Source organism: Triturus cristatus, chromosome 5_1 (genome assembly GCF_964204655.1).
Source record: "Triturus cristatus chromosome 5_1, aTriCri1.1, whole genome shotgun sequence".
NCBI classification, from domain to species: domain Eukaryota; kingdom Metazoa; phylum Chordata; class Amphibia; order Caudata; family Salamandridae; genus Triturus; species Triturus cristatus.
In genome coordinates, this window is record NC_140587.1 from 505,795,371 (window position 1) to 505,810,863 (window position 15,493).

General features: G+C 45.9%; 1 long non-coding RNA gene across 1 annotated transcript in view; it reads right to left on the reverse strand.

The window, feature by feature from the left end:
* Positions 1 to 827: 827 nt before the first annotated feature.
* Positions 828 to 15,493, reverse strand: part of LOC146831125 (uncharacterized) — a 121,482-nt gene continuing 106,816 nt past the window's right edge. The window contains exon 3 of the long non-coding RNA XR_014961239.1: positions 828 to 1,820. This is a non-coding gene — a long non-coding RNA (uncharacterized LOC146831125). The remainder of the gene's footprint in view (positions 1,821 to 15,493) is intronic.

Sequence of the window (15,493 nt, forward strand, 5' to 3'; positions counted from 1 at the left end):
GAAAGTGCTGGAAGGGGGATCGGTAGCACTCGAGCCAGTCTGCATCAAAATAACCGTTGTGTTTACCGTTTTCACACAGGCTGCCCCGCCAAATGGTTTGAAATCAATTAGATAAATCTCGAGTCCAGCAAAGAGGGGAGCTAGCAGTGAAAATATTCATACAAATTAAAGCAGAATAGTAGCATACATTAACCCAACACTTCCAGTCCCACTCCAGTCACGATGAGGTGTCCGTTCCAATCTCGCTTCAGTCACGATGAGGCCCACCAGTCCAGTCGCGGCCGGCATTACGGGCAGGTGGGGTGGGGGGGTGGAAATGGGGTCGTCGTGGGGGGGATGGTGGGGGAGGCGTTTTATAACAATATGAACTAAAACTTACTCAGCTTCTGGATAGGTCTGGCGACGACTCCGAGTCCCGACTCCCACCTTCCTGCGCCAATTCCTGCAGGTCCTCGTCATCAGGAAAGAAGGCTGCCTCCCTCCCGCCCCTCCATCATGGTAGGTGCAGCAGGACAGCGCCCCAGCCGGGACATTTTCTCTGCATAGAGAAAATGGGAGAGTGGGTGGTCCGGCTCGAGGGCAGGGGTAGTGGCTTACCCACTGTTGTGGATACTGACTGTTTGGTCGGCTTCAGGGCCGACCAAACAGTCAGTACCCACAACAGTGGGTAAGCCACTCAAGCATGACCGCCCACCCTCCCACCCCCAACCAGGCACTTCTGCTTTCTCGCAGTGTGAGAAGCAGAAACATAAAGCTACGAATATTGGAATTATTTCACAGTGCGTCTGACGTCAAGTAACGCACTAACCGTGAACTTCAGCTTTATTATGGCTGCGCCCTCTTGCAGCAGCGTTTTTTATTGTATAATGTTGTTGAACATGAATTTATATTGCAACACACTTATACATATGCCTTCTGTCAAATATTTAACTTACCAGAAATAAAGATGTGTTCATTTATCCTGAGTTGAATCGGTCGCTAGTGTTTCAAGCTTTTGTCTCTTGCTGGGAGTGTATGTGCCTGCATTCAGCTGTGTGAGCGCTTTCATGTACTAACTCGCCCTTTTGTACAAACTTGTTTGTGTACTTATGAGCTGATAAGGTGCATGTGCCATGTTATTTTTTATCACAACTAAAACCGTTTACTTAAAGCACCTAATCATACAAGAACTTTCAGAGTTTGTTAAGGATATATTTTACAAATGCTTGTTTCTGAATGTGTTATCCTCCTGTCCAGTACATCAAAAAAGATTTTCTAGTTATAAAATTATTTTGTATTCTCTTATGGGTGAACAGTAGATGGGAAACAGCGCTCATCAAGAAACCCACCAAATATCTATTGTACGATCAATATCAATGTGGTGCTCATAAGGTCGGGAGATTCACCCCACTCTGTGATCAAATATCACCAATGCAGTATCATCTAAGTCTTTAACACACACCAATATAGAATGTATAAAGTCCATTTAAATATGTTGAAAGGTTCTCAGTAGTCCTTTTTATTGTTTCAATCTGCTGTTCGGTTTGATATTGTTCTTAGCCACAAAGCCAACACGTGTTTCGTCGCACATTGGATTAACCCGCGACTTCCTCAAGGCTATCTGTTCTTTCGTAGTCCTCCTTAAAGCTGGTGGTAATTCTCTCCTGGAAAGTGTACTATGTGCCCTGTAGTATTCTTCCTCGTCCTCTAGTCTCTTGTATAGTCTGGTGAGGGTGAATTTCAGGGTCAATTTAAAAAACACGTGGAATCAGTGTATGTTATCGTTTCCAATAAAGTTGTGTGTGTCTCTCCATACACGTTGAACACGTATGCTTCGTATCCTGTGAAAAATAGGATAGTACTACATTTATAAGTGCCAACATGTATATACACTTTAAAAATATAGATAGCGTTTTTTTTCAAGCAATTACTATTACCACATGTGTAAAGAACATTTACTGAAAGTTTCGCTATTGCATCTTTTAGTATGAGGGTGTAGGACCTATTTTTCTTTGTCATTTATGGTGCACACATTGTCATATAAAATTGTTAAATTGATAAAAATTCACCATCAAAATCAAATTAATCATTATTTTATACATTTCGTTAGTTATTCTTCTGTTTTATCTAAAATGTAAACCATATAGAAGTAAATTCAATAATGTGAGAATTTCATCATGTTTAGATTTCTAACACACGTTAATAGTACAAGATTATTTTCTTTCATGTATCACAACCTATAAGTGGCGGCTCCCCCATTGGGGTGTGGGGGCATCGCCCCACTGCTTTCTCACGGTGCAAGAAGGCAGAAACATAAATGGTAATAAAAACTACCATTTGTGTTTCTGCCTTCTCGCATTGCGAGAAAGCAGAAGTGCCTCCGTGCCTGGTTGGGGGTGGGCGGTCCTGCTCGAGGGCAGGGGGGGAGTGGCTTGCCCACTGTTGTGGGGACTGACTGTTTGGTCGGCCCTGGAACCGACCAAACAGTCAGTACCCACAACAGTGGGTAAGCCACTCCCCCTGCCCTTGAGCAGGACCGCCCACTCTCCCTTTTTCTCAATGCACAGAAAATGTCCCAGCTGGGGCGCTCTCCTGCTATGCCTACCAATCACAACGCTGCCATTGCAGCGTTGTGATTGGCTGGCGTAGGGGAGGGAAGCTGCCTGCTGGTTGCTTCCTGTTCCTGCAGCAGGAACACGTGATCCAGCTGCTGCTGAGAGCTTGAGTTTATATTCAGTGGCTCTGTTCTAATCAAAGCAAGTTTTGACGCTGCGATTCAGTGGCTGCCTGGCTAAAACATAATGTGCGCTCCTTAAACAAGGTAATGACGTGTATTAATGGTAGAAGGGAGTAACTGGGGTTGGAAGGCCAGAGCCTTCGTTCTTTACTGATGTGCAGTGGCATAGGGCCGCCTTAGCTCCATGACACCTGATATGGGGCAAGTGGGCAACGGCAACCATATCTCCATGCCACCCTCAGCCCCTCTAACAAGCATGGTCAGAGGCTCCGGAAATTTCAATATACCATGTACTAAGTCCGTAGGCCCAAGAGGAGCCGCTGCGTCACAGAGGAAGCAGAGGCCTACATTATGTGCCGGAGAGTATCCTTTCTCACACATGCATTACACAATCGGAGCCTCTGCGTGCGTGCCGTGGGGGTTGTGTTTATAAAGACATTGATTTGTGTGGTGCGTTTGTGATTTTCGACATGCCTCGCCGAGATTGAGACCCCGTACCCGACACCCAGGTACGTTTTATTATAATTGTTTTATTCCCCCTACCCCGTGACCCCGACGGCAGAATGAAGCTCGAGAAACTCTTTGTAATATTACTTTGGATATTGGTGGGCGCGCTGTTTATTAACGGACAGAGACCAGTTAGGAACATTTGTCAATAACGAGTTATTTATTATCTGGAAGTCTTCGCATGCATACTTTTGAATGTAGCTAGTGCCTTGAAAGAAGGTTCATACGTCTCGGTGCCGCAGATACCTTGGCGCAGCAGGTGCAGTGACACCGAGGCCTTAGAGGCCAATTGAACCCAGATAATTACAGTATGTTGCTACCCTATTTGCATGCATTATTGCTTCACTACTGGTGCACGCGCGTACAGCTAATTCGTCGTTGCAATTTTTGTGTGAAAGCCTGCGTGAGCGACGGTGACATAGACATATTTTCTTAATTTGTATGCATCTGTTACTTTACTGTACACAAATGGAGGGCACTTCGAAACATACTGGACGGCACTTTCTAAGAGCGAATTGATTACAGAAACGGTAATACAAGTGAAATTTACTTCAGGTAAAAAAAATGGAAAATATCTCGTGTTTGCATTTGGGCGATATAGTCGTAATATTAATAAGTGTCTCCCTTAACTGTTTTCTTTTTAAGATAACCGGAACTTGAATGGCACCACAGCAGGCGGGCAACTAGAGCCAAATTTCGGGGAGGGGGGGAGAGGGGGGGGGGGGGTGAAAAAGATTTCGGGGGGCTAAGTCTTCCAGCCATAGGCTGAGTGGCTGTAAGAAGGGGTGAAAACACAACAAAAGCCTGATTAACGAGTAAATGGTCTTTTAAAGACCCGTGAAGTACTCTGGTGCGGCTGCAATTAGACGGACGCCAGCCCGCGAGGCTGTTTCAGCCGGGCTGTCGCACACGACGGGGGGGGGTGCTGAAGCCCAGTGAGCCCAATGGGTGTTGCGCGCCTGCACCACAGACGTTTTCCACACTCAGTAGTGACTGGTCTGTTAAATGCGTGGGTGTATGGATATTTTCTTCAAATTATTTGAGTACATAAACTGCGCTGAGTGGAACTAATTTATTAAGAGAGTGTCAAATTAAACAGGGTTGGTGTACTGGTGTTTTGCCCAGTTTTGTTTTACAGAATTTGCAGTGGTATTTAACTTGCAGTGACGTAGTTTGTGCATCAAGTACATAGGTAGTGTGTTTGGAAACTACAACTTTCATGGTCACATAGTGGGGCATAAAGTTTGTTTACCTTCTCCTTGTGTTCTTAATGCCCGCACGTGATATATATATATATATATTTTGATTTAACATGTGGCTATTGGATACGTTTTCGTTTAAAACCCCAAACCCCCTACCTTCGACCCAGGGGACATATACATTTACTTTTCTGGAAGTCGCTGGGTGTATAGTTCAGCATTGCTGTTGTGGAAGGCAAAGAAATACAATATAGTAGAGCAGCCTTAATATATGATTAGGACTCGGAGGTCTGAGGAATTTACATTTATTAAAGAGATAATGGTAAATTTGTTTTACTTTAATGGTTGCTTAATACCTTGCCTCATTTCTTCTCATATCGATCTATTTGCTCGTGAAAGGGACCAACAAACATTAATTCAGCTCGTCTCGGCTAGTACAGTATGTTTTGTGTTTAACATGTTCATTTATTTTGACGATTCATGACAACATTGCTCTGGGGTCTCCTTTTCTCTGTGCGAGAGAAGGTGGGGTTATGTTATGTTATGTTACGCATTTTTATAAAGCGCGCAGCTGCCCCGGCAAAGGGGCGTCCCGGCGCTAACCACAAAAGTCCAGAGGAAAGGGAGGGGGGGATCAGGCCACAGGAAAGAGGTAGGTCTTAATAGCTTTACGGAATGTGGTCAAACAGTCCATAGTACGGATTGACAGAGGCAGGGAGTTCCAGAGCTTAGGTGCCAAGAAACAAAAAGATTTGCCTCCAGCTCTGGATCTCTTGACTCTGGGGACAGCAGCCAGCATCAGATCGGATGAGCGCAAGGTGCGCCTAGGGGTATAAGGATTAATAAGATCAGATAAGATCTCGGGACCAGAGAGTTTGAGGATTTTAAAAGCAAGGCAGAGGGATTTATATTCAATTCTTTTTGAAATAGGGAGCCAGTGGAGGCGACGAATGGCTCCTCTTCCGGAGCATGATCTAGACAGACCTAGAATAGCGCGAGCTGCAGAATTTTGAGTGCGCTGGAGCCGATTCAGCTCAGCTTTATTGACCCCCAATAGCAGAGAGTTTGCATAGTCCAGTCTTGAAAGAATGGTTGCTTGGACTATGAGCTGGCGAGTTGCTGAGTCAAAAAACCGGAGAGCAGGCCGTAAAGTACGCAGCAACCCAAAGCAGGTGCCAGCTATCTTTTTGGTGTGATCCTGAAAATTTAGGGTCGAATCAAACAGCACGCCAAGGTTCTTCACCACCGATTTAGGGGGGGGGGGGGGAGGACCCAGAGATGGAGGCCACCAATGGGAGTTCCAGAGCTCCTTGTTTTTGCCTACTAAAAGGACCTCTGATTTACCAGCATTAAGCTGGAGACAATTCTCCGTCAACCAGCCTGCGATAGCTTCAAGGCCCCGTTGGAATTGGGCGGCGTCTTGAGCAAGGTCGTCAGAAAGAGCTACCGTGAGCTGGGTGTCATCGGCATATGAGACCATTGAGAGTCCATGGTGGCGAGCAACAGCGGCCAGGGGCTGAAGATAAAGATTGAACAAAGCTGGGCTGAGTGCTGAACCCTGAGGAACCCCCTGCGTGATGGATTTAATGGCGGATGAAAAAGGAGGGGCCGAGACTTGAAAGGATCGATCGGTCAAAAAGGAACGGAACCATTCCAGAGCAGCGTCTTTAATCCCAGCTTCTTCCAGCCGGCGTAGGAGAATCTGATGCGACACCGTATCAAATGCGGCGCTCAAATCCAATAATATGAGCGCTGCTGTTTGGCCGTTGTCAAGGAGAAAACGTAAATTTTCGCTGACAGCTAGAAGAGCGGTTTCGGTGCTATAGCCCGAGCGAAAACCGTTTTGAGATTGATCTAAGATCTTATTGTTGGTTATGTGCTCGGCAAGAACTTTATTGACATGGGCCTCCGTAACTTTAGCTGCCCATGGTAAAAGAGAGATTGGCCGAAAATTCTCTGATTTGGAAGAATCAAGGTGCGGTTTTTTTAGCAGGGGGAGTACCTTGGCTTGTTTCCAGGTCACAGGGACCAAAGCCCTGCTGAAGGAGGAGTTGATAGTGGAGAGAAGGGGTTGAAGGAGGACCGGGAGACAGTCTCGGTATTGCGAGGGTCTCAGGGGGTCCAGAGGGGACCCTGATTTAACTTTAGAACTGAGGGTCAGGAACTCCTCTTGCGAAATGGGAGGAATACATTCCAGGGGAGGATAATGAGTAGGGGTCGGAGGGTGTGCTTGCTTAGTGGAATGATTAGGGAAGGTCTTGTAGATGTTTTCAACCTTTAGAACAAAGTAGGAGGCCAATTCTTCACATTGTTTATCAGAAGCAATATGAGGCGTAAGAGGCTCCTTCCTTTTCTTCAAGTCATCTAGGATTTTAAAAATACATTTAATAGGGTTGTTACTGGAGGCAATTTGATTCGTAAAGAAGGCCGTTCGGGCGTGATGTATGGCTTTATGATAGCTTTTTAAAGTGGCCTGATATTGCTTCTTCCTTAATGGGCAATAGTCCTTGCGCCAGACTCGCTCACTATGTTTGCAGGTGCTGCGCATAGTGGCAAGGGTATCTGTGTACCACGGACTAGGGCAGGCGCCGCGTCCCTTCGACCACTTTAATGGGATAAGGGAGTCAAGTGCAGCGTTAATCCAGTCACAGATTTCCTTGTAAGCTTGTTCTGGATCGAGGTTGTCAATGTTAGGGAGGCTGGAGGACAGGCAGGCCAACAGGTCCTCCCGTTTGAGTTTATGCCAATAGCGTTTAAACGAAGCTTTAGGCGAGGTTCTGGAGGCGGTCTCTGCTATGGGAAGAAGAATAGTGATCAAGTAGTGGTCAGACCAACAGACCGGACTAGGGGGGATGACCTGAAGGGAGGAGATGTTGGAAAAGACCGGATCTAAAAGGTGACCAGCCAGATGCGTAGGTTCCAACACCAGCTGTTTAAGTTGGCAGGCTTCCAAATCAGCGAGCAGGGAGCTGACACATGAATCGAGGTGCTGGTCAAAATGGATGTTCAAGTCGCCTATAAGAGTAAAGTTAGCTGTTCTGGACGCAAGAGCATGAATAGCTTCCATCAAGGCTGACTTAAACTCAGAAGAAGGGCCGGGAGGGCGATATATCAAGAGGCCAGAGAAGGTATAATTGGCATTTGGGGAGATAGAGAAGCGAGCACATTCAGAGCCAGCAATGACCTCACGAACGAAGGTACAAAGAAGGGATGACTTATAGATGACCGCGAGACCGCCGCCTCTGGTATCTCTGCTGACGGTAAGGATGTTAAAACCTGGGGGAAGAGCAAGCCCCTGTTCGATCACCGTATCAGTCGTCAGCCATGTCTCTGTGATGAAAAAAACATCTGGGGATTCAGTTTCAACAAGATCGTAGATTTCGTTGTGGTGTTTCACTAATGAGCGCGTGTTGAGGTGGAGGATTTTGAAGGGGTGTTTGGTAGGGGAAGGGAGGACGGGTGAGGGAGGGGGGTCGGAGCTAAACCTGCAACTATTACAGCAGAAAGGTCCCTCGGCATTAATACATTGAACCATGCTGCACTGGGGAGGATTAGGTCTAACAGCCAGCAGGAAGTCCCTGGTGTACCCCCGCGTACTTGACACTAAACCAGCAGCGAGGCTGACCGCTGGCGGCGTACTGGCGCGGACGGGCGCAGACGGGCTTGCCTTAGGCGCGCCTTCGGCGCGCCATCGGCGCGCCCGCTGCGCTCGCCCGCTGCGCGCCCGAGTCAGCGTCTGCTTAAGTGCAGACATGTGGTGGAAAGACTAGAGCGGTCCGTGAATACCTCCAAGATGGCGTCCCCCCAGCCACCACACGTGGGGCCGGAGTGCCGAACTGGAGGTGCTCCAGGAGCTGAGGACCCCCCAAAGTGACAGGTAAGCACAGAAGCGTAGCGCTACCAGCCTGTTATTACGCTGACAATTATAGTAGGTATAAAAGCCCCCAACCATAAAATCCGTAAAACAGTTCACAAAGGGTAAAATGTGCAGTAGAGATAAAAACGATTTAAAAAGCAGATTTCACTAAAAATTAGCAGAAAATATCGTAAGCTGTAGCTCCCGGCTCAAGCCTCAGGAGATTGTGGTTGCGCGCCCGAGTCAGCGTCTGCTTAAGTGCAGACATGTGGTGGAAAGACTAGAGCGGTCCGTGAATACCTCCAAGATGGCGTCCCCCCAGCCACCACACGTGGGGCCGGAGTGCCGAACTGGAGGTGCTCCAGGAGCTGAGGACCCCCCAAAGTGACAGGTAAGCACAGAAGCGTAGTGCTACCAGCCTGTTATTACGCTGACAATTATAGTAGGTATAAAAGCCCCCAACCATAAAATCCGTAAAACAGTTCACAAAGGGTAAAATGTGCAGTAGAGATAAAAACGATTTAAAAAGCAGATTTCACTAAAAATTAGCAGAAAATATCGTAAGCTGTAGCTCCCGGCTCAAGCCTCAGGAGATTGTGGTTGCGCGCCCGAGTCAGCGTCTGCTTAAGTGCAGACATGTGGTGGAAAGACTAGAGCGGTCCGTGAATACCTCCAAGATGGCGTCCCCCCAGCCACCACATGTGGGGCCGGAGTGCCGAACTGCAGGTGCTCCAGGAGTTGAGGACCCCCCAAAGTGACAGGTAAGCACGGAAGCGTAGCGCTACCAGCCTGTTATTACGCTGACAATTATAGTAGGTATAAAAGCCCCCAACCATAAAATCCGTAAAACAGTTCACAAAGGGTAAAATGTGCAGTAGAGATAAAAACGATTTAAAAAGCAGATTTCACTAAAAATTAGCAGAAAATATCGTAAGCTGTAGCTCCCGGCTCAAGCCTCAGGAGATTGTGGTGGGTTCAATGGGGGTTCCAGACTCCTCTTAATTGTTCATTCCTCCAGCGCTGGTGCTGCCCATTCTGTAGTCAGCTCCTTATCAATTATTCATTTTAATGCTTGTGTAGTTGAACTAAGAGTTTAAAGAAACAATTAGCGTTGCGGGACAGGCCCAGCCCCCTTTCAGGCGCCTGCTATAAGTGTGCCCCACTGTGTCTTGAGCCCTCTATCACCGTATTGCTGGTAAAGGAAGGCAATAAATATTGTGTGTAAGCTTGTAAAGGTTCTGACATAGTTTATGCTTTTGTGTTTCATTAGCATGCTGCTAGCTGGCTACTAAAAAACAAAAGCGTAACACTTGTCAGAACCTTTATGCGCTAACACACTATGTGATGCTGTACAACAAAGTGTGCAATGCAGATAGGTACAAGGTCAAGTGACATAAATCACCCCTAACGACCCAGTACCAATTGAATCACCAGGTCACAAGTGACCTGAATGAGACAAAGTTCCTTGTAGGGTGCTCTACTGCCTTTTTAATGCTGTCTCATTTTGTCCAGTCTGAGAAATCCCAATAACTTCTATTTCCTCAGTTGATTTTATTTGTAAAGGTAAATACATAAATAAGGAAATCTGTGAGGAACTCAGCATTGTTGTCTCAAAGTGTGTTATGAAATTCTTCGATTATACTGAATAAGCAGCTACATGCGTCATTATATGAAATCTACTGATTTCATAACAACACTTTCACAGTTGCTTTATTAACCTTTTTGCTTTCTCAAATTTGTTACTTGTATGTATGATATAATTTAAACTACTCTTTTTCTGCATGTTTTTACGGTGTAGCAACTAAAATTCATTATTTTCGTAATTTTTCTATAACGTGAAATTTTCGCACCTTTATGTATTTTTTCTCAAAATTGTCTTGTCCAATTTTTGTTCGTCTTTAAAAGTGTAAATTTCCGCTTTATCACTACTAACAAGAGATACGTTCGTCACAGGTCGTTGAACATTCAAGTGCATTCGTTAGAGTCTTGGGGCTTTGTTTACTTCTTTCCGTTGCAAGGTATTGAAGCCTACAGTCTTGGGAAACCTGCCATGCCCGGTGTGCCGTGAAACACTCCCTGCGGTTACGTCTGCATGTACTCTGAGGTAACATTCCTCCAAATCAACTACTCTGAGCAGTTTTTTTTTCAACCCAACCCTTCTGTGGAATGTAAGCGCCGTCTTTCCTTTCTTCAAAGTCTTACATCCTGTAGCTTACATTAGTGACTTGCCGAACCTGATGCCCATCCTCAGGTGTGGTGGCTGCGTGTGCGCAGGACGCGCCAGATTTCATCATTTCCGGGACTGAAAGGGTTTCTTTTTTTAGCATTGGAAGACTGACTCATCAACGATATTCTTAAACACAATAATGAAAAATACGTCAGGAGGCTGTCATTTCCGGCCTCGAGCACATCACTTGTTAGAAACGATTGCAGCTTGGAGGCCAACATTAGGAAACAAGCTTTGTTAAAACCAATAGGTCTCGCCTATGGGGTAGCTATATGTTTTGGAAAAGTGCTTTAGCCATGTTATACAACACTGTGGCTGCTGATCAGCATGGCTTAAAGTAGCTTCAATAATACGAGTTACTTTTGTACATTGAATATCATTGTGAGCTTCCGCTATTAGGTTTGTAATAATGACCACATCAGACAAGATTACCTTAGTGGGCACCCTATGCAACGATTACTGGCACTGTCACCTCTGGGCATCAGGAGGTTTGCAGCGACAATGTAAACAAGCATTTGCAATGCAATAGGTCTCGCATTTACCAGAGTTTGAGCTATTGACATTGCAAATGACAATGCCTTTTATTTAGGTTTTAAAAATGAAAACAAAAATAAAAGGCATTGTAATTTGCAATGTCAATAGCTCAAACTCGCGCAAATGCGAGACCTATTGCATTGCAAATGCTTGTTGGTACATGTATTGCAAACAGAATTTGTATCTTACTGTAGACTTATGCTGGACTTGCAAGTCATTGAATTTGCTGATATTTCTTTTTTGGTACTTAATTTATACCAATAGAATAATTATAAAACTATAAGAAGTACCTACTGCCTAGCTGGAAAGCAGTGACAAGTAATTTTGCGAAAAAACAAAGGCACAGCAAGCGAAAGCGTGCCCAGCAGGACGATGACCTCCTGCGACATCTTCAGCAGGTGCTGCTGGTGGAGCTTGGGTGCTATTAGCACACTCAACTGGTTCAGCTTAGATCTGCGTTACTTTAAGGCCGAGAATCATAAATGCCTCTGTGAATCCGGCCCTGTGCTTTGAAGCGTGTTGACGAGAAGCCAGCCTAGCGCCACCAGACAATGAGTCCACACAAGTGAGAGACGTCAGTGAATATATTAAAGATTATAACACACTGTGCATGGCATCGGGCAGCCTTCTTCTCTACATATGCCAGTGTTTTAGGCCAATTAAAGCACGCTTTGTGGGTTGGGGCCTGTTGGTAACGTAGAGGGAGCTTGGCTATGATGAATATGCAGGACTGGAGGAAAAAAAGAGGCGGGGTTAAGCCTGTCTCGCGCTTGACGGCCCTTCCTGCTCCCATTATTAATGGCCTGGATGTGAAGGCTCCTGCCGTGACCCCCACACACAGTTATCCTTGGAGTGATGGCTCCGATAAGAGCAAATGGTTGGGCGCTTGGTGGGGAAAGTGACTGAGATGGAAGAAGGACTCCCCAGCGCTACTTAATCCATCCCAGACAAAGCTCTGGGGACAGCGACTTAACAGAGCGTGAAAGAGAAAACAAACACTGGGCGCTACCTGCAGGAACACTATTGATTACTCCCTGGGCCGCGCACTTCCTACTCTGACTGAGGCGGGCTTCAAGCAGGCACCAGTCTCTGCGTTGTCTGTTGTCTCCGCCAATGCAGGGTTGTCTGCTACTTTCTATCACTAGTGCACAGTCCTAAACGTGCGCTTACACGCCCTAGTGACAGAGTGCCATTTAGTGAGCACACTGATAGAGTGTTTATCTGGGCCAACTCAGTTTTGTCTTTTCGGTGATAAAAGGTATCTCGGTACCTGCCAGCATTTAGGAGAACAAGCGCTCTGCTGAAATGGAAGGTGAGGTGCCTTTCAATGAAAATAAACGTCGCTGGTGCTGTAAGCCACTGAGCTCTCTTGCTGCCCTTTGAACTTGCAATATGGAGAATGCTCACGGATCTCTGAAGTAGAGATTCACAATTGTCATTCAGTTTACCATACTTCACTGGAAAGTTATGTAGGAATAGTATTTCCATATTACATTAACCTGACAGAATGAGAGTTATCCTAATATGCCATTTATGGTAAGTGTAAATAACCGAGGTTACTAATACCAACTTTAGCCGCACTCTATCGACCTCAGAAGGCTAAACCCTCGCTTTCACCTTGCCAGATCTGGAGCTTGTGAACTGCAGCAGACCGCACCCATGTCAATGCGAGCACTTAACTCGCTGAGCCGAGATTGCTGTACAGCTACATTTCACAGAGCGAGGGATTGCTAACTGAATAACTCTGCCTGATGACCTTACAGACTTAAGGACCAAGCTTGCGCATTCTTTACGCAAGACATTTCCTTTTGTCAGAGAGCGAGGAAGGTGGAAGCTGCAGTGTGTACTCCAAAACACAAGTTGGCTGCTTAACCCCTTCGACGCGCATGACGGAACGGTTCCGTCATGCACGTCGGTTGGGCTGTGCTTATGACGGAACCGTTCCGTCATGGCCCCGCCCGCGCTCAGAACCTTCAGCGTGGCGCGGAAATCCGCGCCGCGCTGAAGGGGTTAAATAAAACTTGCATTTAAAACAGCCAGTGAGGCATTGTTTTCCTCTTTATAGGTTTATTTGTGCACTTGCTCCTGTTTTCGCCTCAGTCCTCACTAGCGCCGATGCAATCGCATATTCACTTCATTTTTTGGCAGTGCTACTTTAATGTCTCATGTTTTCAGCGCAGCTGCTGGCTACATTCGCGTGCACGCACGAGCACACGTAATACAGGCCAGACATGCGTTTTTTAAAGAAAAAGTAATGCGATATTGTGCAGTATTTTATTTTGTGAAAACATTGGTCCAGGATAAACAAGTGGTTGCAGCATTCCCCTGCATAATATAAGACAAGCGCTCAGACGCGCTGTGTTCTTTCGACTTCCTGCGGACCCCCAAGCGCGAGGTAGCGCTCCCCTTTGTGTTAATTGTTTTCACATGCAAGCGAGAGGACGCGCTGTTTACTTTAGAAGCCATTCCGCCCGTATGCGCGAGAGCGCGCTGCTTCGTAATCCTGTGACCTTCAAGCGCGAGGAAGGGCTGTCTTTATTATTTTGCCACAATCCTGACGAGAGCGAGGTTGCTCACACACTGCTATAAAGACATTAGAAGTATAGCGTGAAGCGGTGCTGAACTCTTGGTTGTATTCTCCTTGAGGCTTATCAATCGCCTAGACATGTGAGTAAGAAGGACTTGCAATTGCTGTGTCATTTTTTTTATTTTTGTTTTTATATTATTACACTCTATGCTGTAAGCGAAGTTACACTGCCTGCCTAGGAGGATCTGTGTTACAGTGTAGACTGCAACTGCATCAGCTGGGAATATTGGCAGACGTATGCCTTTGAATAGACTGGCAGCAATTCTGGTTAGAAGAAAGACGAGTTCAAAACACGCAGCAAACTGGAGGGAGGGCGCACATTTAACCAAGATGTGGTTGCAAAAGCATGTTTTCGCGGCCGCTTTGATGTTCGCAGTGGCCGCGCGGCTCACTGAGAACATCAAAGAGCCCGCAAAATGTACACGCAGGCTGCCAAATGGTGCGCGCGCCTGGCGCACATGCACTGTAGTTGGGGGCCTGAAAAGCACTCGTTTGCACTTCCAAATCCCCGTTTTCTATAGCTCTCGCCAGAGCAGCGCTAAAGCGCTGGCTCAGGCGAGACCTAAAAAGGCTTTGTCAATTTGGAATGTCTTCACATGGGTAGCTGCAACACTAGAGCAAGGTAATATTGTTTGTAACAAGTCTCCTGATAACCACATCATTTATCACCTAAATATCAACTTTAAATATATTTTTGAAACTCAGGCAGTTTTCACCAAATATCAGACTTAAGTTCTGAAAATACACACATTTTTGTCTCAAATACACACTCTTAAATTTTAGTTCCCAAATATTATTTCAACCAAACAAAAGCTTCAAATTTAGTAAGCCGGGTTGCACACAGTAGTGCTACTTATAGGTAGCAGGAAAGCTACCAGTAGGAGAACCTGTTGGAGAATCCTGTTGTAGAGTGTCGTATATTGCAGTTGTGTAAACTGGCAAATAGTGAGTGTTGTGGAGTGTCATGGAATGGAGTGGAGTGATGTAGAGTGGCACTGAGTGTTGTAGAGTGGAGTGTCATAGTGGAGTGTTGTATAGTGGAGTGTCAGAAGGTGGAGTAGAGTGCAATGGAGTGGCGTAGAGTAGAGTGACGTGGAGTGGCATGGAGTGGCGTTGAATATATTAGAGTGGAGTGGCCAGTATTGAAGTGGGTTAGAGTGGATTGGATTGAGTGCAGTTGGTTAAGTGGAGTGGATTTCTTGGAGTTGAGTGGATTGGAGTGGCTTCATACATGCCAACATTTTGAAAGTGGGAGATTTAAAAATAATAATCAGGAGAATGTATTTTTGCAAAGTCTTTTCTATTGACGCAGATGCTAATTCAGACGGGAGACAGCCAAAATAAAGCTGTTATTTGCTTAACAAATCGGGAGTCTCCTGACTGAATCAGGTCTATTGGCATGCATGCGGATTGGATTGGCCTGGATTACAGTAGAGTGTATTAGAGTGGAGTCTATTGGACTGGAGTGGATTAGAGAGGAGTGGATTGGACTGGAGTGGATTGGATTTCAGTGGATTGGATTAGGGTGAAGTGGTTTAGGGCGGAGTTTATTACAGTGAAGAGGAATAGAGTGGATGGAAGTGGATTGGAGTGGAGTGGATTGGCGTGGTGTGGATTGGCGTGGAGTGGATTAGAGTGGAATAGGGTGGAGTGGATTAAAATGGAGAAAAGTGGTCTATAATGGGGTGGATTAGAGTTGAGTGGATTAGAGAAGAGTGGATTGAGATGCAATTGATTAGAGTGGAGTGGAGTAGATTAGAGTGGAGTGGATAGGGTTGTGAAGCTGTGTTAGGTATGACTTCAAAGAAAAGTGCTGTAGTGCTTCATTAGCTGGAATGCATGAAGGAGCATGGTGTGATTCAACATA